General features: G+C 42.3%; 8 non-coding genes and 1 pseudogene across 8 annotated transcripts; 5 read left to right on the top strand and 4 right to left on the bottom strand.

Annotated features, from left to right (window-relative positions):
• The first annotated feature begins 5,433 nt into the window (after positions 1–5,433).
• trnaa-cgc lies at positions 5,434–5,505 on the top strand. Its single transcript has one exon. It is a non-coding gene; the product is annotated as a tRNA-Ala (tRNA).
• A 795-nt stretch (positions 5,506–6,300) lies between these two features.
• Positions 6,301–6,372, top strand: trnap-ugg. Its single transcript has one exon. It is a non-coding gene; the product is annotated as a tRNA-Pro (tRNA).
• Positions 6,373–8,918: 2,546 nt separating this feature from the next.
• trnat-cgu lies at positions 8,919–8,990 on the top strand. Its single transcript has one exon. It is a non-coding gene; the product is annotated as a tRNA-Thr (tRNA).
• Positions 8,991–10,113: 1,123 nt separating this feature from the next.
• Positions 10,114–10,185, bottom strand: trnaa-ugc. Its single transcript has one exon. It is a non-coding gene; the product is annotated as a tRNA-Ala (tRNA).
• Positions 10,186–15,796: 5,611 nt separating this feature from the next.
• On the top strand, positions 15,797–15,868 carry trnaa-cgc. The gene has a single exon. It is a non-coding gene; the product is annotated as a tRNA-Ala (tRNA).
• Positions 15,869–19,681: 3,813 nt separating this feature from the next.
• Positions 19,682–19,753, top strand: trnat-cgu. Its single transcript has one exon. It is a non-coding gene; the product is annotated as a tRNA-Thr (tRNA).
• A 1,133-nt stretch (positions 19,754–20,886) lies between these two features.
• trnaa-ugc lies at positions 20,887–20,958 on the bottom strand. The gene has a single exon. It is a non-coding gene; the product is annotated as a tRNA-Ala (tRNA).
• A 4,863-nt stretch (positions 20,959–25,821) lies between these two features.
• LOC121843196 lies at positions 25,822–25,940 on the bottom strand (annotated as a pseudogene).
• A 245-nt stretch (positions 25,941–26,185) lies between these two features.
• On the bottom strand, positions 26,186–26,304 carry LOC121843195. Its single transcript, XR_006081469.1, has one exon. It is a non-coding gene; the product is annotated as a 5S ribosomal RNA (ribosomal RNA).
• Positions 26,305–26,601: the final 297 nt, after the last annotated feature.

The raw sequence follows: 26,601 nt of genomic DNA on the forward strand, positions 1-26,601 counted from the left end.
ACCTAATTTGCATAATTGTCCATGTGCATGTAATTGTGATGGACACTGTAGGAGTGAGGAATAACATTGTGGAAGAGACAAAAAGTGAGTAAAATGAAAATGTCTGCAAGTATTCAGAGGGGTCTGAATACTTGCTAAATACAGCGACTAAGTCGCTAGTTGGCAACACTGGAACGAATTTTGCAATTCGTTCCAGTCATTGTCAGCAGAGAACTGGAAGGAAAGGCGGCCAAAGGAGGTGTTGGCTTTGGGGATGACCAGTGAGATACACCTGCTGGAACGCGTGCTACGGGTGGGTGTTGTTATCGTGACCAGTGAGCTGAGATAAGGCGGAGCTTTACCTAGCATAGACTAAAAAGATGACCTGGAACCAGTGGGTCTGGCGACGTATATGTAGCGAGGGCCAGCCAACTAGAGCATACAGGTCGTAGTGGCCATATCAATACAATTGACCCTTTCTTTGACTGTTCTAATTAAAGTACATTTCCATGATATCATCTAGCTTCCATAAACGTCGAACAAGGCTTGAACCCAGGATTGAACCCATGTGCTTCAGTTTACAAAAACAGATGACTTAGCACATCTATTTCCTTCTTAAAATGTCAACATTCTGGAAAGTAGAGTTGTGCAAAAGCTAATTTCACAACTAAATATACTCATCAGAAAATTTGGGGATTAACTTCAGAGCGCATGCATTTCAAGTATTAGCTCTACCGTAGAGGCACATCCCCTTACTATATAATAGCAGGGTTGCCATTTTGAGAAAATGTTTTTTTCTTCAAAGTCCTCCAGTGAAAGAACCTTCCCATGGTACAAGCTATCTTTCAGTAAGGCACGGATGGGATTTGAACCCATGATCTTCAATTTACAAGACCGAACCCTCACCACTTGGCCACCATGCCACTCTATGCTGCAAGATATTTATCTTCTATGGGTGCAGAGTGTAGATCTGAGCTGTCAGTTGGTTGAACTTAAACTGGATGTGAGGGGTGGTGGGCCCTGTGGGTAGGCATTTTAGCCAGTATACTTCTTGGGTTTCAGACAGCGTGGGCGTCGGCTGGAGTGGCATCATCATAATTCTTGCTGGGCGATCAGGTGTTGAAGAGGGAGGGTTGGTGGATACTTCCACTCCACTTTCAGTAGTATTTGAGGGAACTTGATAGTAGAATAGGTGCATCCTGTGTCTACCAGGAACTGATGGGGACACCCTCAACTTCACACATCATAGTTGGTTCAGTGTGCTGTTGAAAATGTTGTCTCCCTTCTCCTGCCGTGGGTGGTGGGAATCTTCATGGCCAGGGCATGGCGTTCCCTGCCATACCTTGGAACTGTGGTAGGTTAAAATCTTGCTGCTCCTGCTGCATGTGGCTAGATCCTGGGTGGTTGTATGCTGGCTGTTGCTGTTGCAGGATATACTGCTGTGGGGGAGGGTATTGGGGTGGTGGGGCTGCCTGCTGTTGGATCATCTGAGAGACAGTCTGTGCTACGATCTGAGTGATATCTGGCTGCTCCCCTTGGTCTTGAGTTTCTTCTGCAATCATTCGTTTGGGCGTGGTGGCTGCAGACATTTTATCTAATTTGTCTGATAATGTGTATAATGCGTTTATCTAGGTTTTAGTCAGTCCTTTGTGTAGCTTATTTCTATCTTTGTATACTCAGCCCGTCTCTGTTCGAGACCTGGGATGTACGGTATCGCTAGCTCAAAGTTCTCCCATATGCGCCCCCACCCTTGGTCAGATTAGTAATGTAGCGGTAATGTAGTAATTTTAGCGAATCATTTAAATACTTTCTGTAAATAATTCAGTAACTTCCTTTATGAACTTATATCAGTAAATTCAAGTGATTCTATAACAATTGTCAGAACAATTTTAAACTTTAGGCAATATCAACAGCAATGAAAAAGCGAAAATCAGTGTTCGAGGCCAGCGGCTGTCAATCAAGGTTGCACGGCGATTTGGCTACTAAAGTAGCTTTGTCTATCAGCACGTGTGCATAATAGCCCAGTTACGTATCTCAAACGTTTCTCTCAATTTAATTTCCCCGGTCTCAAAATCATGGAACGTCAACTCTGGTTATATTATGTTATTGTTTGATGTGCAATGGTCACATCATTCCCGATCTCTGTCTAGTGGAACGCCAAACTTACATATCCTATATCTACTCGACTACACCTCTTACATAACCTGTTAAATAGTACACAGCTTTTTTAATAGGGCATTTTTCATGCAGATTCATTCGATCCAACCACACCTCAACAAGACCTATTCGTTATCAATAGGACATTTTACTTGCAGATTCGGTTCATCTATTATTTAACTTTAACCACACCTCCACAAGACCTATTCGATCGTACACAACGTATCAATAGGACATTTTACATGCAGATTCGGTTCATCTATCATTCAACTATAACCACACCTCCACAAGACTTATTTGATCGTACACAACGTATCAATAGGACATTTACATGCAGATTCGGTTCATCTATCACCACATTCATTCGTATGAAATTCTCATTGAATTTCCAACATCCATAATCGTGTCCTTTACATGTTAAAACACAGCCTCTATTTAACGTCACCTCTATACACAACCTAATATATATATAATTAGGACAGTTTTCTATGCAGATTTCGGAACAAATAGGGTCCCGAAGGAATTTAACACATTGGTCAATCACAATTCACACATTCCTATTAAAATAACTCAGTATAGGCCAATTATTTAAAAATTAAAAAAATAAAAATCTATTTTTTTTGTATTTATTTTTTTACAAAACAAGATATCTTTAATCAATGCCTTAGGTTCTTATGTAAAAAATAATTTGGCAACGATTCATACTCACGCCCAGTACTTTCTGATCAAAATTTGGTTTAGGCTATAATACAATATGCAGATTTCGATTTAACAGGCTTTGCTTACCTTATTTAGTAGAGCGCTCTGATCAGATTTCCTGAGGCAAGATGAATGGCTGATTTTCTCCTTGTTCGGTCACTCTTCCGTCTGATTCGAACCGGATGATTTGTCTCACCTCTCACACCAATTTATCATAGATCGAATTTAGGAAAAGCCATCCTCTTGCTACCATGTTATGATTGGTGTTTATATATTGGAGAGTTGAGACCAAATCACGGACGCTGGACAGAGTGGATTTCAGTTGTAACAAAAGACAGTTTTAATGAGTCAAAGATATCTTGTCCTGCAGTTTTACGTGCACGGATCTAGTTCATATAACTCGGCAAGAAGTCAGGTGAAAAAGAGGCCTTATACAAAGGTTACATTCATTTTTATACATAGAATAAAGTAGGTGGAGTCTTGTCGTTTTGGTCTTCTGACTGGTCACAAAGGGTTGGAGGCGGGCCTTGCTCTAGCCAGAGCGGGCCCCATTGGTGCATAGCAGAGTCTTGTTCTCTGAGCTCCCTGACCAGTAGAGGGGGTCAGTTTTATGGCTGGGTGTATGTGTTCTTGCGATGGAATGTCTTTGTTTCCTGGGGTCGGGAGACAACAAAGCTGAGGGGATAGTGTTAGGGGGGTAGTTTTATTGCTGGCTGTGTGAGCTAGTTCCTGTTTTACCAGGGGTAGGTAAGATGACTTGAGTCAGGCGGTTTGGCTTGGCGCTGTATAATATATGAGCTATGTGTATGAATGTTTACATATATATACATATATGACAAATCCCCCTCTTCACGTCTACTAGACGTGAAAACTATAGCAGAAAGGTGGTGGTTCCAGTCGTGGGTATGCATAAGGTGGTGCTTCTAACCTTGTCTGGTGTGCATAGTGGGTCTGTAGGTGTAGTCCTACGTTTGGTGCGTGTGAGATTGAAGGGAGTGGTGCTAGGAATGTTATCAGGGATAGGGGTTGGGGTGAGAGGGGTTGATGCTTTAGTATGTGTTTGTTGTTCTATTAACCATGTGAGAGTGCCTAAGGACACCCCAAAGATCAGTAGGAATATCACAAACAAAGGGCAAAGCTGAGGGGATAGTGTTAGGGGGGTAGTTTTATTACTGGCTGTGTGAGCTAGTTCCTGTTTTAACAGGGGTAGGTAAGATGACTTGAGTCAGGCGGTTTGGCTTGGCGCTGTATAATATATGAGCTATGTGTATGAATGTTTACATATATATACATATATGACATATGGTCCTTGACTAGTCTCTCAAAGCACTTCATGATGACGGAAGTGAGTGCTACGGGCGGTAGTCGTTTAGCTCAGTTACCTTAGCTTTCTTGGGAACAGGAACAATGGTGGCCCTCTTGAAGCATGTGGGAACAGCAGACTGGTATAGGGATTGATTGAATATGTCCGTAAACACACCGGCCAGCTGGTCTGCGCATGCTCTGAGGGCGCGGCTGGGGATGCCGTCTGGGCCTGCAGCCTTGCGAGGGTTAACACGTTTAAATGTCTTACTCACCTCGGCTGCAGTGAAGGAGAGTCCGCATGTTTTCGTTGCAGGCCGTGTCAGTGGCACTGTATTGTCCTCAAAGCGGGCAAAAAGTTATTTAGTCTGCCTGGGAGCAAGACATCCTGGTCCGTGACTGGGTTGGATTTCTTCTTGTAGTCTGTGATTGACTGTAGACCCTGCCAAATGATACTTGTTTCTGAGCCGTTTAATTGAGATTCTACTTTGTCTCTGTACTGACGCTTAGCTTGTTTGATAGCCTTGCGGAGGGAATAGCTGCACTGTTTGTATTCGGTCATGTTACCAGTCACCTTGCCTTGTTTAAAAGCAGTGGTTCGCGCTTTCAGTTTCACGCCAATGCTGCCATCAATCCACGGTTTCTGGTTAGGGAATGTTTTAATCGTTGCTATGGGAACGACATCTTCAACGCACGTTCTAATGAACTCGCACACCGAATCAGCGTATTCGTCAATATTGTTATCTGACGCAATACGAAACATATCCCAGTCCACGTGATGGAAGCAGTCTTGGAGTGTGGAGTCAGCTTGGTCGGACCAGCGTTGGACAGACCTCAGCGTGGGAGCCTCTTGTTTTAGTTTCTGTCTGTAGGCAGGGATCAACCTGCCATACCTCTGGAACGCGTGCTACGGGTGGGTGTTGTTATCGTGACCAGTGAGTAGATACTTTCTGCTCTTTGCACACCAGTATTTCTACTTGCACATCATCATCTGCTCATCTATCACTCCAGTGTTAATTTGCTAAATTGTAAATACTTCGCTACTATGGCCTATTTATTGCCTTACCTCCATTTGCACGCACTGTATATAGACTTTCTTTTTTTTTCTTCTATTGTGTTATTGACTGTACGCTTCTTTATTCCATCTGTAACTCTGTGTGGTTGTTTGTGTTGCGCTGCTTTGCTTTATCTTGGCCAGGTCTCAGTTGAATATGAAAACTTGTTCTCAACTAGCTTACCTGATTAATTATAGGTGAAATTTAAAAAAATAAGAAAAAACAATTGCTTTCCCAGAAAGGGGATGTAGCTCAGTGGTAGAGCGCATGCTTCGCATGTATGAGGTCCTGGGTTCAATCCCCAGCTTCTCCATAAAATTCTTTGCAATGGCCCATCACCTACTTTCCAGAATGTTGAAATTTTCAGCAGGAAGCAGAGATGTGGCAAATAATTTGCTCTTGTAATCTGAAGAACATGTGTTCAATCCCTGTTCGTACATTTATGTAACAGAAGTGGCATGGTTGCCAACTTCAATTGCATCATTTTCAAAAACTGAAGTTCATGGGTTAGATGACTGTCCATACTTGCTTGTATTTAGAATTGCTGCTATCATTTCATTGTAGTTTCAATGGAGTGGTGTATATAAAAAGTACATTGTATTAATATTGCATTTTATCTGCAAATAAAATTGGATCGAAGCTCAGAGGGGGAGTGCATGCTATTTTAGTATGAGGTCCTTGGTTCAATCCCAAGGTTCTCCACTGTTGGTGTTTACATACTGGAGAGGAAATGTCAGTGAGATAGCTTGGCACTCTAAGCTCGTTAGTGTTGCAGGATGATCTTTGTAGTTTACATTTGCGTGATGGCAGCTGTGTGTTCCGGATAATCATGTTTTGCACGTAGGCTCTAAACTTGACTGAGGACACTGGGCCCAGAGTTATCTGAGGGCATCCGGTTTAACCAGAGCTTTGGTCTGCTAGTAATGCTTTCTATTAGATTATTTATATAACACCACTGAGTATTTGTGTGCCAAATTCACATTACACAACTCCTACTTTCCAGAATGTTGAAATTCTCACAGGAAACTGAGATGTTATTTGTGTGCCAAATTCACATTACACAACTACTACTTTCCAGAATGTTGATAAATATCTTGCAGCATAGAGTGGCATGGTGGCCAAGCGGTAAGGCGTCAGTCTTGGAAACTGAAGATCATGGGTTCAAATCCCATCTGTACCTTACTGAAAGATAGCTGGTACCATGTGAAGGTTCTTTCACTGGAGGACTTTGAAGAAAAAAAGAGTTCTCAAAATGTCAACCCTGCTATTATATAGTAAGGGGATGTGCCTCTATGGTAGAGCTAATAATTGAAATGCGTGCACTCTGAAGTTAATCCCCAAATTTTCTGATGAGTATATTTAGTTGTGAAATTAGCTTTTGCACAACTCTACTTTCCAGAATGTTGACATTTTAAGAAGGAAATAGATGTGCTAAGTCATCTGTTTTTGTAAACTGAAGCACATGGGTTCAATCCTGGGTTCAAGCCTTGTTCGACGTTTATGGAAGCTAGATGATATTATGGAAATGTACTTTCATTAGAACAGTGTAAAGAAAGGGTCAATTGTATTGATATGGCCACTACGACCTGTATGCTCTAGTCGGCTGGCCCTCGCTACATATTCGTCGCCAGACCCACTGGCTCCAGGTCATCTGTAAGTCTATGCTAGGTAAAGCTCCGCCTTATCTCAGCTCACTGGTCACGATAACAACACCTACCCGTAGCACGCGCTCCAGCAGGTATATCTCACTGGTCATTGGAAACCTCCTTTGGCCGCCTTTCCTTCCAGTTCTCTGCTGACAATGACTGGGCAAAAATTGCTGAAGCTGGAGACTTATATTTCCTTCACTAACTTTCAGTGTTGCCAACTTAGTGACTTAGTTGCTGTATTTACCAAGTATTCAGACCCCTCTAGCGACACAATTTCAAAAACGTGACAAATCTAGCTACTAGATTTGCGACAAATCTAGCTACTTTTTCTGGTGTTATTGGAGACTTTTGTCGACTCTGAAGTGAAAGCACGTATCGTTCTTACTCATCTCAACGAGCAGTGGGTGCTGGCGTGGGCACCATCCCCGTGCCAAAGCATTCACAGGCAGCCTAGTCCTCGCACAGCAGTCCCTTCCAGCTGCAGTCAGAGCAGGATATGTTCACCCCTCCGCGCCCAGATTGCAAATGAATCGCGCATGTTAGAAGCCTCCGCTGGCTGATCCCTCCCTGGCTTACATTAAAAAAAAAAAACACAATTAACCTGAATTAGGGCCAGACTAGTTCCCATCATTTTCTCACATTTGCCATTGAAAGTTTTTTTCTATTGTCTCTTTTTGGTCCATTTAGATTGTTAATGTAGATTGTATCGATTTTTTTTTTTAAATGTTATGGTTAAAAATGTTAATGTTTTACTGTGACTTGTTGTAGGCTCCTAAGTGGACCATAAGGTGAAAAACCAAACCACATTAAGAAAACTAACCTGAAAAACAAAAAATACAACAAAAAAATACAACAGAGTGTCTCTTTTGGGTCACTTTTGCTGGTCCCAAGCCCGGATAAAGGAGGAGGGTTGGAATTGTGACGTAAAAAAAAAGCATGAATCGACAGAAGAAAGTTCATTTGTCATTCTAAACATATTTAGGGTGTTCTTTACTCACTTCTTGTCTCTCCCACGGCATTATTCCTCTCTCCTACAGCATCCATCACAATTACATGATCATGGCCAATTATGCAAATTAGGAGATGATGTAATTTCGTGACTTCTAGCGACTTTTAGGACAGCCAATAGCTACTTTCCTTACTGAGGAGTTGGCAACACTGCTAACTTTAAAAATCAGCTATCTGAACAGCTAACTGATCGCTGCAGCTGTACATTGCCCATCTGTAAATAGCCCACCCAATCTACCTACCTCATAGCCATATGGTTTTAATTTACTTTCTGCACTTTTGCCCACCAGTATTTCTACTTGCACATCATCATCTGCTCATCTATCACTATCAGTGTTCATTTGCTAAATTGTGATTATTTCGCTACTATGGCCTATTTATTGCCGTTTGTTCCATGTGTAACTCTGTGTTGTTGTTTGTGTTGCACTGCTTTGCTTTATCTTGGCCAGGTCGCAGTTGTGTATGAGAACTTGTTCTTAACTGGCTTACCTGGTTAAAGAAAGGAGAAATTTAAAAAAACAAGAAACATTTTTTTCTTTCCATGAAAGGGGTGTAGCTCAGTGGTAGAGAGCATGCTTTGCATGTATGAGGTCCTGGGTTCAATCCCCAGCTTCTCCATGTTTTTTTGCAAAGACCCAACTTCTACTTTCCAGAATGTTGAAATTCTATGCAGGAAACTGAGATGTGCTAAATCATTTGGTCTTGTAATCTGAAGAACATGTGTTCAATCCCTGTTAGTACATTTATAGAACAGAAGTGGCATGGTTGCCAACTTTTATGGCATCATTTTCAAAAACTGAAGTTCATGTTTTCGATCCCTGTCCATACCTGTTTTAAGAATTGCTGCTATCATTTCATTGTAGTTTCAATGGAGTGGTGTATATAAAAAGTACATTGTATTAATATTGCGTTTTATCTGCAAATTAAATGGGATGGAAGCTCAGAGGGGGAGTGCATGCTATATTTGTATGAGGTCCTTTCTCCACTGAGTTTGTGTGCCAAATTCACATTTGCACAACTACTACTTTCAGAATGTTGATAAATATATATACATTTTGCAATATAGAGTGGCATGGTGGCCAAGTGGTAAGGCGTCGGTCTCGTAAACCGAAGATCATGGGTTCAAATCCCATCCGTGCCTTTATAGAAAAGACTTTTAATTCCATGGAAATTTACATTCATTGGAGGACTTTGTAGAAAAATAATGTTGTATCAATAATTGAACACAAGTTGAAGCATCTCTACGATAGAGCCACTTTAGCCACTTTTTTTTTGTATGTGGTCCTACCCTATTCCCCAATTTCTCTTTTGAGATTATTCACTTGTTTAATTAGGTTTTGCACAACTCCCACTTTCCACAATGTTAACATTCTAAGAATGAAATAGATGTGCAAAGTCATCTGTTTTTGTTAACTGAAGCACATGGGTTCAATCCTTGTTCGACGTTTATGATAGATAGCTGATATTATGGAAATGTACTTTCATCACAACAGTGTAAAGAAAAGGTCAATTGTATTGATATGGCCACTGCGACCTGTATGCTCTAGTCGGCTGGCCCTCGCTACATATTCGTCGCCAGAACCACTGGCTCCAGGTCATCTGTAAATCTATGCTAGGTAAAGCTCCGCATTACCAAAGCACTCACGCAGTAATCCTCGCGCAGCAGTCCCTGCCAGCTGCAGTCAGAGCAGGAGATGTTCACCCCTCCGCGTCCAGACTGCAAATGAATCCCGCATGTGGGAAGCCGCCTCTGGCTTATCCCGCCATGGCTTACATTAAAAAAACACAATTAACCTGAATTAGGGCCAGACTAGTTCCCATCATTTTCTCACACTGCCATTGAAAGTTTTTTCTATTGTCTCTTTTTGGTCCATTTAGATTGTAAGGCATTTATGAAAAATAATTCTCTTTTACAAATACATTAATTATTTCATAAATAAATTAGCACTGTTTCCACCCTGTTTGCAGATAAAATGCAATATTAATACAATGTACTTTTTATATACACCACTCCATTGAAACTACAATGAAATGATAGCAGCAATTCTAAATACAAGCAAGTATGGACAGTCATCTAACCCATGAACTTCAGTTTTTGAAAATGATGCAATTGAAGTTGGCAACCATGCCACTTCTGTTACATAAATGTACGAACAGGGATTGAACACATGTTCTTCAGATTACAAGAGCAAATTATTTAGCACATCTCTGCTTCCTGCTGAGAATTTTGACGTTCTGGAAAGTAGGAGATGCAAAGAATTTTATGGAGAAGCTGGGGATTGAACCCAGGACCTCATACATGCAAAGCATGCACTCTACCACTGAGCTACATCCCCTTTCTGGGAAAGCAATTGTTTTATCTTATTTTTTGAAATTTCACCTATAATTAATCAGGTAAGCTAGTTGAGAACAAGTTTTCATATTCAACTGAGACCTGGCCAAGATAAAGCAAAGCAGCGCAACACAAACAACAACACAGAGTTACAGATGGAATAAACAAGCGTACAGTCAATAACACAATAGAAGAAAAAAAGAAAGTCTATATACAGTGCGTGCAAATGGAGGTAAGGCAATAAATAGGCCATAGTAAGCGAAGTATTTACAATTTAGCAAATTAACACTGGAGTGATAGATGAGCAGATGATGATGTGCAAGTAGAAATACTGGTGTGCGAAGAGCAGAAAGTATATTAAAACAATATGGGGATGAGGTAGGTAGATTGGGTGGGCTATTTACAGGTGGGCTTTGTACAGCTGCAGCGATCAGTTAGCTGCTCAGATAGCCGATGTTTAAAGTTAGCAGTGTTGCCAACACCTCAGTAAGGAAAGTAGCTATTGGCTGTCCTAAAAGTCACTAGAAGTTGCTAAATGATGTCATCACCTAATTTGCATAATTGTCCATGTGCATGTAATTGTGATGGACACTGTAGGAGTGAGGAATAACATTGTGGAAGAGACAAAAAGTGAGTAAAATGAAAATGTCTGCAAGTATTCAGAGGGGTCTGAATACTTGCTAAATACAGCGACTAAGTCGCTAAGTTGGCAACACTGGAACGAATTTTGCAATTCGTTCCAGTCATTGTCAGCAGAGAACTGGAAGGAAAGGCGGCCAAAGGAGGTGTTGGCTTTGGGGATGACCAGTGAGATACACCTGCTGGAATGCGTGCTACGGGTGGGTGTTGTTATCGTGACCAGTGAGCTGAGATAAGGCGGAGCTTTACCTAGCATAGACTAAAAAGATGACCTGGAACCAGTGGGTCTGGCGACGTATATGTAGCGAGGGCCAGCCAACTAGAGCATACAGGTCGTAGTGGCCATATCAATACAATTGACCCAATTGACTGTTCTAATTAAAGTACATTTCCATGATATCATCTAGCTTCCATAAACGTCGAACAAGGCTTGAACCCAGGATTGAACCCATGTGCTTCAGTTTACAAAAACAGATGACTTAGCACATCTATTTCCTTCTTAAAATGTCAACATTCTGGAAAGTAGAGTTGTGCAAAAGCTAATTTCACAACTAAATATACTCATCAGAAAATTTGGGGATTAACTTCAGAGCGCATGCATTTCAAGTATTAGCTCTACCATAGAGGCACATCCCCTTACTATATAATAGCAGGGTTGCCATTTTGAGAAAACTGTTTTCTCTTCAAAGTCCTCCAGTGAAAGAACCTTCACATGGTACAAGCTATCTTTCAGTAAGGCACGGATGGGATTTGAACCCATGATCTTCAATTTACAAGACCGAACCCTTACCACTTGGCCACCATGCCACTCTATGCTGCAAGATATTTATCTTCTATGGGTGCAGAGTGTAGATCTGAGCTGTCAGTTGGTTGAACTTAAACTGGATGTGAGGGGTGGTGGGCCCTGTGGGTAGGCATTTTAGCCAGTATACTTCTTGGGTTTCAGACAGCGTGGGCGTCGGCTGGAGTGGCATCATCATAATTCTTGCTGGGCGATCAGGTGTTGAAGAGGGAGGGTTGGTGGATACTTCCACTCCACTTTCAGTAGTATTTGAGGGAACTTGATAGTAGAATAGGTGCATCCTGTGTCTACCAGGAACTGATGGGGGACACCCTCAACTTCACACATCATAGTTGGTTCAGTGTGCTGTTGAAAATGTTGTCTCCCTTCTCCTGCCGTGGGTGGTGGGAATCTTCATGGCCAGGGCATGGCGTTCCCTGCCATACCTTGGAACTGTGGTAGGTTAAAATCTTGCTGCTCCTGCTGCATGTGGCTAGATCCTGGGTGGTTGTATGCTGGCTGTTGCTGTTGCAGGATATACTGCTGTGGGGGAGGGTATTGGGGTGGTGGGGCTGCCTGCTGTTGGATCATCTGAGAGACAGTCTGTGCTACGATCTGAGTGATATCTGGCTGCTCCCCTTGGTCTTGAGTTTCTTCTGCAATCATTCGTTTGGGCGTGGTGGCTGCAGACATTTTATCTAATTTGTCTGATAATGTGTATAATGCGTTTATCTAGGTTTTAGTCAGTCCTTTGTGTAGCTTATTTCTATCTTTGTATACTCAGCCCGTCTTTGTTCGAGACCTGGGATGTACGGTATCGCTAGCTCAAAGTTCTCCCATATGCGCCCCCACCCTTGGTCAGATTAGTAATGTATTTCCTTTTGGAACAATATATCAGTGAATATATGCAGTTCTATAACAATTGTCAGAGCGGTATTCAAGCGATTCTATAATAACTGTCAGAATAATTCTAGTACGTTAGGATGTAGTAATTTTAGCGAATCATTTAAATACTTTCTGTAAATAATTCAGTAACTTCCTTTATGAACTTATATCAGTAAATTCAAGTGATTCTATAACAATTGTCAGAACAATTTTAAACTTTAGGCAATATCAACAGCAATGAAAAAAGCGAAAATCAGTGTTCGAGGCCAGCGGCTGTCAATCAAGGTTGCACGGCGATTTGGCTACTAAAGTAGCTTTGTCTATCAGCACGTGTGCATAATAGCCCAGTTACGTATCTCAAACGTTTCTCTCAATTTAATTTCCCCGGTCTCAAAATCATGGAACGTCAACTCTGGTTATATTATGTTATTGTTTGATGTGCAATGGTCACATCATTCCCGATCTCTGTCTAGTGGAACGCCAAACTTACATATCCTATATCTACTCGACTACACCTCTTACATAACCTGTTAAATAGTACACAGCTTTTTAATAGGGCATTTTTCATGCAGATTCATTCGATCCAACCACACCTCAACAAGACCTATTCGTTATCAATAGGACATTTTACTTGCAGATTCGGTTCATCTATTATTTAACTTTAACCACACCTCCACAAGACCTATTCGATCGTACACAACGTATCAATAGGACATTTTACATGCAGATTCGGTTCATCTATCATTCAACTATAACCACACCTCCACAAGACTTATTTGATCGTACACAACGTATCAATAGGACATTTACATGCAGATTCGGTTCATCTATCACCACATTCATTCGTATGAAATTCTCATTGAATTTCCAACATCCATAATCGTGTCCTTTACATGTTAAAACACAGCCTCTATTTAACGTCACCTCTATACACAACCTAATATATATATAATTAGGACAGTTTTCTATGCAGATTTCGGAACAAATAGGGTCCCGAAGGAATTTAACACATTGGTCAATCACAATTCACACATTCCTATTAAAATAACTCAGTATAGGCCAATTATTTAAAAATTTAAAAAAATAAAAATCTATTTTTTTTTATTTTTTTACAAAACAAGATATCTTTAATCAATGCCTTAGGTTCTTATGTAAAAAATAATTTGGCAACGATTCATACTCACGCCCAGTACTTTCTGATCAAAATTTGGTTTAGGCTATAATACAATATGCAGATTTCGATTTAACAGGCTTTGCTTACCTTATTTAGTAGAGCGCTCTGATCAGATTTCCTGAGGCAAGATGAATGGCTGATTTTCTCCTTGTTCGGTCACTCTTCCGTCTGATTCGAACCGGATGATTTGTCTCACCTCTCACACCAATTTATCATAGATCGAATTTAGGAAAAGCCATCCTCTTGCTACCATGTTATGATTGGTGTTTATATATTGGAGAGTTGAGACCAAATCACGGACGCTGGACAGAGTGGATTTCAGTTGTAACAAAAGACAGTTTTAATGAGTCAAAGATATCTTGTCCTGCAGTTTTACGTGCACGGATCTAGTTCATATAACTCGGCAAGAAGTCAGGTGAAAAAGAGGCCTTATACAAAGGTTACATTCATTTTTATACATAGAATAAAGTAGGTGGAGTCTTGTCGTTTTGGTCTTCTGACTGGTCACAAAGGGTTGGAGGCGGGCCTTGCTCTAGCCAGAGCGGGCCCCATTGGTGCATAGCAGAGTCTTGTTCTCTGAGCTCCCTGACCAGTAGAGGGGGTCAGTTTTATGGCTGGGTGTATGTGTTCTTGCGATGGAATGTCTTTGTTTCCTGGGGTCGGGAGACAACAAAGCTGAGGGGATAGTGTTAGGGGGGTAGTTTTATTGCTGGCTGTGTGAGCTAGTTCCTGTTTTAACAGGGGTAGGTAAGATGACTTGAGTCAGGCGGTTTGGCTTGGCGCTGTATAATATATGAGCTATGTGTATGAATGTTTACATATATATACATATATGACATATGGTCCTTGACTAGTCTCTCAAAGCACTTCATGATGACGGAAGTGAGTGCTACGGGCGGTAGTCGTTTAGCTCAGTTACCTTAGCTTTCTTGGGAACAGGAACAATGGTGGCCCTCTTGAAGCATGTGGGAACAGCAGACTGGTATAGGGATTGATTGAATATGTCCGTAAACACACCGGCCAGCTGGTCTGCGCATGCTCTGAGGGCGCGGCTGGGGATGCCGTCTGGGCCTGCAGCCTTGCGAGGGTTAACACGTTTAAATGTCTTACTCACCTCGGCTGCAGTGAAGGAGAGTCCGCATGTTTTCGTTGCAGGCCGTGTCAGTGGCACTGTATTGTCCTCAAAGCGGGCAAAAAAGTTATTTAGTCTGCCTGGGAGCAAGACATCCTGGTCCGTGACTGGGCTGGATTTCTTCTTGTAGTCTGTGATTGACTGTAGACCCTGCCAAATGCTACTTGTTTCTGAGCCGTTGAATTGAGATTCTACTTTGTCTCTGTACTGACGCTTAGCTTGTTTGATAGCCTTGCGGAGGGAATAGCTGCACTGTTTGTATTCGGTCATGTTACCAGTCACCTTGCCCTGATTAAAAGCAGTGGGTCGCGCTTTCAGTTTCACGCCAATGCTGCCATCAATCCACGGTTTCTGGTTAGGGAATGTTTTAATCGTTGCTATGGGAACGACATCTTCAACGCACGTTCTAATGAACTCGCACACCGAATCAGCGTATTCGTCAATATTGTTATCTGACGCAATACGAAACATATCCCAGTCCACGTGATGGAAGCAGTCTTGGAGTGTGGAGTCAGCTTGGTCGGACCAGCGTTGGACAGACCTCAGCGTGGGAGCCTCTTGTTTTAGTTTCTGTCTGTAGGCAGGGATCAACCTGCCATACCTGCTGGAACGCGTGCTACGGGTGGGTGTTGTTATCGTGACCAGTGAGTAGATACTTTCTGCTCTTTGCACACCAGTATTTCTACTTGCACATCATCATCTGCTCATCTATCACTCCAGTGTTAATTTGCTAAATTGTAAATACTTCGCTACTATGGCCTATTTATTGCCTTACCTCCATTTGCACGCACTGTATATAGACTTTCTTTTTTTTCTTCTATTGTGTTATTGACTGTACGCTTCTTTATTCCATCTGTAACTCTGTGTTGTTGTTTGTGTTGCGCTGCTTTGCTTTATCTTGGCCAGGTCTCAGTTGAATATGAAAACTTGTTCTCAACTAGCTTACCTGATTAATTATAGGTGAAATTTCAAAAAATAAGAAAAAACAATTGCTTTCCCAGAAAGGGGATGTAGCTCAGTGGTAGAGCGCATGCTTCGCATGTATGAGGTCCTGGTTTCAATCCCCAGCTTCTCCATAAAATTCTTTGCAATGGCCCATCACCTACTTTCCAGAATGTTGAAATTCTCAGCAGGAAGCAGAGATGTGGCAAATGATTTGCTCTTGTAATCTGAAGAACATGTGTTCAATCCCTGTTCGTACATTTATGTAACAGAAGTGGCATGGTTGCCAACTTCAATTGCATCATTTTCAAAAACTGAAGTTCATGGGTTAGATGACTGTCCATACTTGCTTGTATTTAGAATTGCTGCTATCATTTCATTGTAGTTTCAATGGAGTGGTGTATATAAAAAGTACATTGTATTAATATTGCATTTTATCTGCAAATAAAATTGGATCGAAGCTCAGAGGGGGAGTGCATGCTATTTTAGTATGAGGTCCTTGGTTCAATCCCAAGGTTCTCCACTGTTGGTGTTTACATACTGGAGAGGAAATGCAAAACAACGACGCTGGACAGAGTGGAATCAGGTGTATCAAAAAGAAAGTTTATTGAGTCAAAGATATCTTGTCCTGCCGTTTATCGTGCACGGACCTAAGCAATATGACTCTGTGAGGAGTCAGAAAAATTAGGCTCCCTCGCCAGAGTTTACAACAGAATGTATACACAGAATAATGTAGGTGGGGTCTCGTCGTGTTGATCTTCTGACTGGTCCTGAAGAGTTGGAGGTGGGCCCTGCTCTTAGCCAGAGCAGGAGCCCCATTGGTGCACAGCAAAGTCCTTTGCTCTTGGCACCCGACCAGTAGGGGGGGTAGAGTGTGAGTGTACAGTGCTCATGAAATGTATGTGTGTCAAGGAAGCGTGGATATTGGTAATGTCTGCTTTAGGCTCAGGTGTTTCCTGTCTTTGCAGGAGTGCATGTAGGGTTCAATGTCAGTGAGATAGCTTGGCACTCTAAGCTCGTTAGTGTTGCAGGATGATCTTTGTAGTTTACAGGGGAGTATATTTGCGTGATGGCAGCTGTGTGTCCTTCGGATAATCATGTTATTGCACGTAGGCTCTAAACTTGACTGAGGACACTGGGCCCAGAGTTATCTGAGGGCATCCGGTTTAACCAGAGCTTTGGTCTGCTAGTAATGCTTTCTATTAGATTATTTATATAACACCACTGAGTATTTGTGTGCCAAATTCACATTACACAACTCCTACTTTCCAGAATGTTGAAATTCTCACAGGAAACAGAGATGTTATTTGTGTGCCAAATTCACATTACACAACTACTACTTTCCAGAATGTTGATAAGTATCTTGCAGCATAGAGTGGCATGGTGCCAAGCGGTAAGGTGTCGGTCTGGTAAACTGAAGATCATGGGTTCAAATCCCATCCGTGCCTTACTGAAAGATAGCTAGTACCATGTGAAGGTTCTTTCACTGGAGGACTTTGAAGAGAAAAAAAGATTTCTCAAAATGTCAACCCTGCTATTATATAGTAAGGGGATGTGCCTCTATGGTAGAGCTAATAATTGAAATGCGTGCACTCTGAAGTTAATCCCCAAATTTTCTGATGAGTATATTTAGTTGTGAAATTAGCTTTTGCACGACTCTACTTTCCAGAATGTTGACATTTTAAGAAGGAAATAGATGTGCTAAGTCATCTGTTTTTGTAAACTGAAGCACATGGGTTCAATCCTGGGTTCAAGCCTTGTTCGACGTTTATGGAAGCTAGATGATATTATGGAAATGTACTTTCATTAGAACAGTGTAAAGAAAGGGTCAATTGTATTGATATGGCCACTACGACCTGTATGCTCTAGTCGGCTGGCCCTCGCTACATATTCGTCGCCAGACCCACTGGCTCCAGGTCATCTGTAAGTCTATGCTAGGTAAAGCTCCGCCTTATCTCAGCTCACTGGTCACGATAACAACACCTACCCGTAGCACGCTCTCCAGCAGGTATATCTCACTGGTCATTGGAAAAATTGCTGAAGCTGGAGACTTATATTTCCTTCACTAACTTTCAGTGTTGCCAACTTAGTGACTTAGTTGCTGTATTTACCAAGTATTCAGACCCCTCTAGCGACACAATTTCAAAAACGTGACAAATCTAGCTACTAGATTTGCGACAAATCTAGCTACTTTTTCTGGTGTTATTGGAGACTTTTGTCGACTCTGAAGTGAAAGCACGTATCGTTCTTACTCATCTCAACGAGCAGTGGGTGCTGGCGTGGGCACCATCCCCGTGCCAAAGCACTCACAGGCAGCCTAGTCCTCGCACAGCAGTCCCTTCCAGCTGCAGTCAGAGCAGGATATGTTCACCCCTCCGCGCCCAGATTGCAAATGAATCGCGCATGTTAGAAGCCGCCGCTGGCTGATCCCTCCCTGGCTTACATTAAAAAAAACACAATTAACCTGAATTAGGGCCAGACTAGTTCCCATCATTTTCTCACATTTGCCATTGAAAGTTTTTTTCTATTGTCTCTTTTTGGTCCATTTAGATTGTTAATGTAGATTGTATCGATTTTTTTTTTAAATGTTATGGTTAAAAATGTTAATGTTTTACTGTGACTTGTTGTAGGCTCCTAAGTGGACCATAAGGTGAAAAACCAAACCACATTAAGAAAACTAACCTGAAAAACAAAAAAATACAACAAAAAAATACAACAGAGTGTCTCTTTTGGGTCACTTTTGCTGGTCCCAAGCCCGGATAAAGGAGGAGGGTTGGAATTGTGACGCAAAAAAAAAAAAAAGCATGAATCGACAGAAGAAAGTTCATTTGTCATTCTAAACATATTTAGGGTGTTCTTTACTCACTTCTTGTCTCTCCCACGGCATTATTCCTCTCTCCTACAGCTTCCATCACAATTACATGATCATGGCCAATTATGCAAATTAGGAGATGATGTAATTTCGTGACTTCTAGCGACTTTTAGGACAGCCAATAGCTACTTTCCTTACTGAGGAGTTGGCAACACTGCTATCTTTAAAAATCAGCTATCTGAACAGCTAAACGATCGCTGCAGCTGTACATTGCCCATCTGTAAATAGCCCACCCAATCTACCTACCTAATAGCCATATGGTTTTAATTTACTTTCTGCACTTTTGCCCACCAGTATTTCTACTTGCACATCATCATCTGCTCATCTATCACTATCAGTGTTCATTTGCTAAATTGTGATTATTTCGCTACTATGGCCTATTTATTGCCGTTTGTTCCATGTGTAACTCTGTGTTGTTGTTTGTGTTGCACTGCTTTGCTTTATCTTGGCCAGGTCGCAGTTGTGTATGAGAACTTGTTCTTAACTGGCTTACCTGGTTAAAGAAAGGAGAAATTTAAAAAAACAAGAAACATTTTTTTCTTTCCATGATAGGGGGTGTAGCTCAGTGGTAGAGAGCATGCTTTGCATGTATGAGGTCCTGTGTTCAATCCCCAGCTTCTCCATGTTTTTTTTGCAAAGACCCAACTTCTACTTTCCAGAATGTTGAAATTCTATGCAGGAAACTGAGATGTGCTAAATCATTTGGTCTTGTAATCTGAAGAACATGTGTTCAATCCCTGTTAGTACATTTATAGAACAGAAGTGGCATGGTTGCCAACTTTTATGGCATCATTTTCAAAAACTGAAGTTCATGTTTTCGATCCCTGTCCATACCTGTTTTAAGAATTGCTGCTATCATTTCATTGTAGTTTCAATGGAGTGGTGTATATAAAAAGTACATTGTATTAATATTGCGTTTTATCTGCAAATTAAATGGGATGGAAGCTCAGAGGGGGAGTGCATGCTATATTTGTATGAGGTCCTTTCTCCACTGAGTTTGTGTGCCAAATTCACATTTGCACAACTACTACTTTCAGAATGTTGATAAATATATATACATTTTGCAATATAGAGTGGCATGGTGGCCAAGTGGTAAGGCGTCGGTCTCGTAAACCGAAGATCATGGGTTCAAATCCCATCCGTGCCTTTATAGAAAAGACTTCTGATTCCAAGGAAATTTACATTCATTGGAGGACTTTGTAGAAAAATAATGTTGTATCAATAATTGAACACAAGTTGAAGCATCTCTACAATAGAGCCACTTTTTTTTTTTTTTTTTTGTATGTGGTCCTACACTATTCCCCAATTTCTCTTTTGAGATTATTCACTTGTTTAATTAGGTTTTGCACAACTCCCACTTTCCACAATGTTAACATTCTAAGAATGAAATAGATGTGCAAAGTCATCTGTTTTTGTTAACTGAAGCACATGGGTTCAATCCTTGTTCGACGTTTATGATAGATAGCTGATATTATGGAAATGTACTTTCATCACAACAGTGTAAAGAAAAGGTCAATTGTATTGATATGGCCACTGCGACCTGTATGCTCTAGTCGGCTGGCCCTCGCTACATATTCGTCGCCAGAACCACTGGCTCCAGGTCATCTGTAAATCTATGCTAGGTAAAGCTCCGCATTACCAAAGCACTCACGCAGTAGTCCTCGCGCAGCAGTCCCTGCCAGCTGCAGTCAGAGCAGGAGATGTTCACCCCTCCTCGTCCAGACTGCAAATGAATCCCGCATGTGGGAAGCCGCCTCTGGCTTATCCCGCCCTGGCTTACATTAAAAATAAAAAAAATTAACCTGAATTAGGGCCAGACTAGTTCCCATCATTTTCTCACATTGCCATTGAAAGTTTTTTCTATTGTCTCTTTTTGGTCCATTTAGATTGTAAGGCATTTATGAAAAATAATTCTCTTTTACAAATACATTAATTATTCCATAAATAAATTATCACTGTTTCCACCCTGTTTGCAGATAAAATGCAATATTAATACAATGTACTTTTTATATACACCACTCCATTGAAACTACAATGAAATGATAGCAGCAATTCTAAATACAAGCAAGTATGGACAGTCATCTAACCCATGAACTTCAGTTTTTGAAAATGATGCAATTGAAGTTGGCAACCATGCCACTTCTGTTACATAAATGTACGAACAGGGATTGAACACATGTTCTTCAGATTACAAGAGCAAATTATTTAGCACGTCTCTGTTTCCTGCTGAGAATTTCAACATTCTGGAAAGTAGGAGATGGGCCATTGCAAAAATTCTTATGGAGAAGCTGGGGATTGAACCCAGGACCTCATACATGCAAAGCATGCACTCTACCACTGAGCTACATCCCCTTTCTGGGAATGAAACTGTTTTTTCTTATTTTTTTAATTTCACCTATAATTAGTCAGGTAAGCTAGTTGAGAACAAGTTTTCATATTCAACTGCGACCTGGCCAAGATAAAGCAAAGCAGCGCAACACAAACAACAACACAGAGTTACAGATGGAATAAACAAGCGTACAGTCAATAACACAATAGAAGAAAAAAAAGAAAGTCTATATACAGTGCGTGCAAATGGAGGTAAGGCAATAAATAGGCCATAGTAGCGAAGTATTTACAATTTAGCAAATTAACACTGGAGTGATAGATGAGCAGATGATGATGTGCAAGTAGAAATACTGGTGTGCAAAGAGCAGAAAGTATATTAAAACAATATGGGGATGAGGTAGGTAGATTGGGTGGGCTATTTACAGATGGGCTTTGTACAGCTGCAGCGATCAGTTAGCTACTCAGATAGCCGATGTTTAAAGTTAGCAGTGTTGCCAACACCTCAGTAAGGAAAGTAGCTATTGGCTGTCCTAAAAGTCACTAGAAGTTGCTAAATGATGTCATCACCTAATTTGCATAATTGTCCATGTGCATGTAATTGTGATGGACACTGTAGGAGTGAGGAATAACATTGTGGAAGAGACAAAAAGTGAGTAAAATGAAAATGTCTGCAAGTATTCAGAGGGGTCTGAATACTTGCTAAATACAGCGACTAAGTCGCTAAGTTGCAACACTGGAACAATTTTTACAATTCGTTCCAGTCATTGTCAGCAGAGAACTGGAAGGAAAGGCGGCCAAAGAAGGTGTTGGCTTTGGGGATGACCAGTGAGATATACCTGCTGGAACGCGTGCTACGGGTGGGTGTTGTTATCGTGACCAGTGAGCTGAGATAAGGCGGAGCTTTACCTAGCATAGACTAAAAAGATGACCTGGAACCAGTGGGTCTGGCGACGTATATGTAGCGAGGGCCAGCCGACTAGAGCATACAGGTCGTAGTGGCCATATCAATATAATTGACCCTTTCTTTACACTGTTCTAATTAAAGTACATTTCCATAATATCATCTAGCTTCCATAAACGTCGAACAAGGCTTGAACCCAGGATTGAACCCATGTGCTTCAGTTTACAAAAACAGATGACTTAGCACATCTATTTCCTTCTTAAAATGTCAACATTCTGGAAAGTAGAGTTGTGCAAAAGCTAATTTCACAACTAAATATACTCATCAGAAAATTTGGGGATTAACTTCAGAGCGCATGCATTTCAAGTATTAGCTCTACCGTAGAGGCACATCCCCTTACTATATAATAGCAGGGTTGCCATTTTGAGAAAATGTTTTTTTCTTCAAAGTCCTCCAGTGAAAGAACCTTCCCATGGTACAAGCTATCTTTCAGTAAGGCACGGATGGGATTTGAACCCATGATCTTCAATTTACAAGACCGAACCCTCACCACTTGGCCACCATGCCACTCTATGCTGCAAGATATTTATCTTCTATGGGTGCAGAGTGTAGATCTGAGCTGTCAGTTGGTTGAACTTAAACTGGATGTGAGGGGTGGTGGGCCCTGTGGGTAGGCATTTTAGCCAGTATACTTCTTGGGTTTCAGACAGCGTGGGCGTCGGCTGGAGTGGCATCATCATAATTCTTGCTGGGCGATCAGGTGTTGAGAGGGAGGGTTGGTGGATACTTCCACTCCACTTTCAGTAGTATTTGAGGGAACTTGATAGTAGAATAGGTGCATCCTGTGTCTACCAGGAACTGATGGGGGACACCCTCAACTTCACACATCATAGTTGGTTCAGTGTGCTGTTGAAAATGTTGTCTCCCTTCTCCTGCCGTGGGTGGTGGGCATCTTTATGGCCAGGGCATGGTGTTCCCTGCCATTCCCTGGAACTGCGGTTGGTTGTATCCTCCCTGCTGCTGTTGCATGTGAGTAGGTCCGGGGTGGTTGTATGCAGGTGCTGACTGCTGTGGGGAACTGGGTCCTGGTTGATGGTGTTGCAGAGGTGGGTTTCCCCCACTTCCCCTTCCTCTCCATTGCTGTTGCTGCGGGGAGAGTGGTTTCCTGCAATCTCTGGCAAAGTGACCGGGAATTCCGCAGTTATAACACTGGTAGTTTCCCCCTCTGTGTTGTCCAGTGTAGGGACCCCGTTGAGCCCATACTGGCTGTTGTTGTTGCAGGATATACTGCTGTGGGGGAGGGTATTGGAGTGGTTGGGCCCCCCTAGTGGCAGTGAGTGAGGCTGCCTGCTGTTGGATCATCTGAGAGACAGTCTGGGCCACTATTTGGGAGATGTCTGTTTTGGTGCCTGACTCCTTCGTTTCTTCCGCCACCATCTGTTTCTTAGGTTTTTCTCCTTGTTGTGCTTCCTTCAATTGGAGTTTCAGGAGTTGTACCTGGAGGGACTGCACCTGGCTCTCAGCACCCCCTCTTTCCTTGTTGTGTTGGGATACATGGTGGTGCACATACGTATTGAATTGGGTCAGAGGAAGTGCAATCAACCCCACTGTTCCTCTGAGTTTGGTTTTAACATCTCCAGGACACCCGTTCACCACCATTTCCTTCCACATGCTGAGTGTGGTATCAGTGTGATCGAATGGTTCTTCGTGTACCGATCTCCATGTGGTCTTAGCCCTGTCCAGGTATGCTGCAGGTTGCTCACCTAGGTTAATTATATAGGAGGATAAGGTGGCATGGTTTCTTTCTGTAGGGTATGCTCTCCGTAGAACTTCCCATAATCTGGTACGGAAGTGGTCTATGGGCAGTGTTGGGGCCCGCCATCCAAGGTCAGCTGCTGTCATGAGGGCCTCCATGGTTCCGTGGTCGGTGGCTCTTGCTAGAAGTGCTTTCATGTCTCCTAGGCAGAGTTGCAGGCCTGACGTAAGTGTCTGCAGTTGAAGTAGCCACGCTGAAGCTCCTCCATGTAGGCTAGGCATCTGTTCCATCAGTGTTGTTAAATCAGTCATTTTCCAGGGCTGGTACTCCAAAGTGTGTGCATCACCTGGTGTCGGTCGCAGGGGTACTGTCCTGCCATCTCCTGCTCTCGCTCTCTTCTATCAGCGATTCTGGAGGACCGACGGAGTGTTTCGGGACCCTATTGACTCAGTGACTTCGGTTACTGTTCCTCTCATTATGCCTTCTGCACGGTATGCTCCCTCTCTGTTGTTATCTTGGTTAGCTATAAGCTCCCTGAGTTCCTTAGCTCGAGCTATTGATGATTTCAGCAGGTCCTGCATCTTAGTCACGTTTGGAGCTCCCATCGGAGCTGGGGTGAGCACCATGTCAATTTCTTCTTCGTTTTCGATATCCATGTTCTGATGACAGTCCTCCCTATCCGTCTGATAGAAGTGGTTTGAATCTAATCTTGTTTGTAGGTGTCCTCTGGTTTCAGAGGTGAGCGAGTTCACAGAGGAGCATTGCGGCCTCCCGTTCCTGGGGGTTCCCAGTTTCGAGCTGTTCACATACAATATGGCCACCCGTTATCCCCAGTGTCATTTCTCCTTTTAACTCCCCTTGGTCTATTCTCAGAACTGGAGCCTGTATTGTGGGAGGTGCCCTGGGCAGGAATGGGTTGTGTGACGGGCTCCTGTGATTTTGTCCCTTTGAGTATGACGGGGGCTGAACTGCCTCCGTTGTCAATTGTGGATATAGTGAGGGAGAAACGGCCTCAGGGGGAGCCGTGGGCAAGTTCTCAGGCGGAGCTTTAACATCCCCCTACGACACAGAAGCCACGCACATCATATCTGGTTTGTTTTTGGGCTGCATCCTCCTACACACTTCTATAGCCCATGTTCCTACATTCAATTCTGCTTCTGCCAGCTTTCTCTCTCTCGTGCCTACTTTTTTGAACATGTGTATCTTGTTTCTCTCCGTCTCACTCGCTTTTGCATGCTCTACTGCGTCCTCTAGTTCTTTTTGCATATCTTGGAGTTTCCCCCATGTAGGGGGTTCCCCGCTAAAGTAACCTGCTTGTGTCCATTTTAGCCTTAATCCTTTCCACACTTTCTCCACTTTCCGATACTGTTCTTTACCTCCCGCTCTGTCAATCATACTCTGATCTAAATATTCATTGAATTTGAGTTTGGGCGTGGTGGCTGCAGACATTTTATCAGTCCTATAATTTGTATACTCGATGCGGAGCGCGCGCATGTCTACACTTTGTGTAGCCGTTAGCGTTGAGGCTAATGATAACCTTCTTGTGGTAGAGAAGGAAAGGCTTCCCACAAAAACCTTCTCAATCAAATGTTAACTGCAAAGTAGCCTATGCCAGCCTGGCAGAATTATATCATGATTATTTGCATCAATCCAGTGGCCATTTGTTTTGCAAACTCCGCAATCACATGAGCGCTACAGCAACACCGCTTAACAAAACAAAGGTCTCTTCCTGGCGCACACTTGCCTAAAAAAGGGTAACTACACCCCAAAATCGATATGTCTTCCGTTTTTCCCAGACCTCAAAAGTGGTTTCCTGCTAGGGTTTTAAATGTTGTCGTGGACATAGAACATCTAATCGTGTTATATTTCTATTAAAAAGGTGTACTTTTGAGAGCGAAAACCTGCAGAAGCATGGACAAACAGTCAACGGGGAATAGGGGGAATATTTTTTTTTTTTTTGGGGGGGCAATCAGTCAAAACATTGAAGGGGATTTTACAGGGCCCTAATGGACTACAGACATTGACAGTCTCCTAGCCTAAAAACAAATGCTGAATGCACTGCCTAGATTTTGAGGTAAACGCATTGTCCATTATTTGATTTGATCAGGGCAGGGCAGGGAAGCACTAACAAACTGCATTTAGTCCAATAAAAGACACAACATTATTAGGGTGATAAATAAAAGGGAGTTGCTCCACGCATGACACAAGAGAACCCTCTGCTGGAGCAAAAAGCTTACAGCACCTGGTATTACCAGGCGGTCTCCCATCCAAGTACTAACCAGGCCCGACCTTGCTTAGCTTCTGAGATCAGACAAGATCAGGCGTACTCAGGCCGGTGTGGTCGTAAGCGAGAAACTATATCTTGGTGCACTATGTAAAGTGAAAGTGAGTCTGATTAACAGCTGTTGCATTTTCACCATTTAGATAAGCATCTTTGTGTCACTCAAAAAGTGGAAGAAATTGCATATACTGCAGCCATAATTTTGTTGGATGAAATACAAACTAACCTTGCTTACTTATTTCAAAGCAAGGGCACATATTTCAGCCTTGTGGGAATAAACGGACAAAGAGTTGTCCACAAGGCAGTGACAAAAAGCTTACAGCACCTGGTATTCCCAGGAAGTCTCCCATCCAAGTACTAACCAGGCCCGACCCTGCTTAGCTTCCGAGATCAGACGAGATCAGGCGTACTCAGGCCGGTGTGGTCGTAAGCAAGAAACTATTTCTTGGTGCACTATGTAAAGTGAAAGTGAGTCTGATTAACAGCTGTTGCATTTTCACCATTTAGATAAGCATCTTTGTGTCACTCAAAAAGTGGAAGAAATTGCATATACTGCAGCCATAATTTGTAGCACAGATTGTTGGATGAAATACAAACTAAACTTGCTTACTTATTTCAAAGCAAGGGCACATATTTCAGCCTTGTGGGTGGTATTCCCAGGAAGTCTCCCATCCAAGTACTAACCAGGCCTGACCCTGCTTAGCTTCCGAGATCAGAAGAGATCAGGCG

Source organism: Oncorhynchus tshawytscha, unplaced genomic scaffold (assembly GCF_018296145.1).
Source record: "Oncorhynchus tshawytscha isolate Ot180627B unplaced genomic scaffold, Otsh_v2.0 Un_contig_3609_pilon_pilon, whole genome shotgun sequence".
Lineage (NCBI taxonomy): Eukaryota > Metazoa > Chordata > Actinopteri > Salmoniformes > Salmonidae > Oncorhynchus > Oncorhynchus tshawytscha.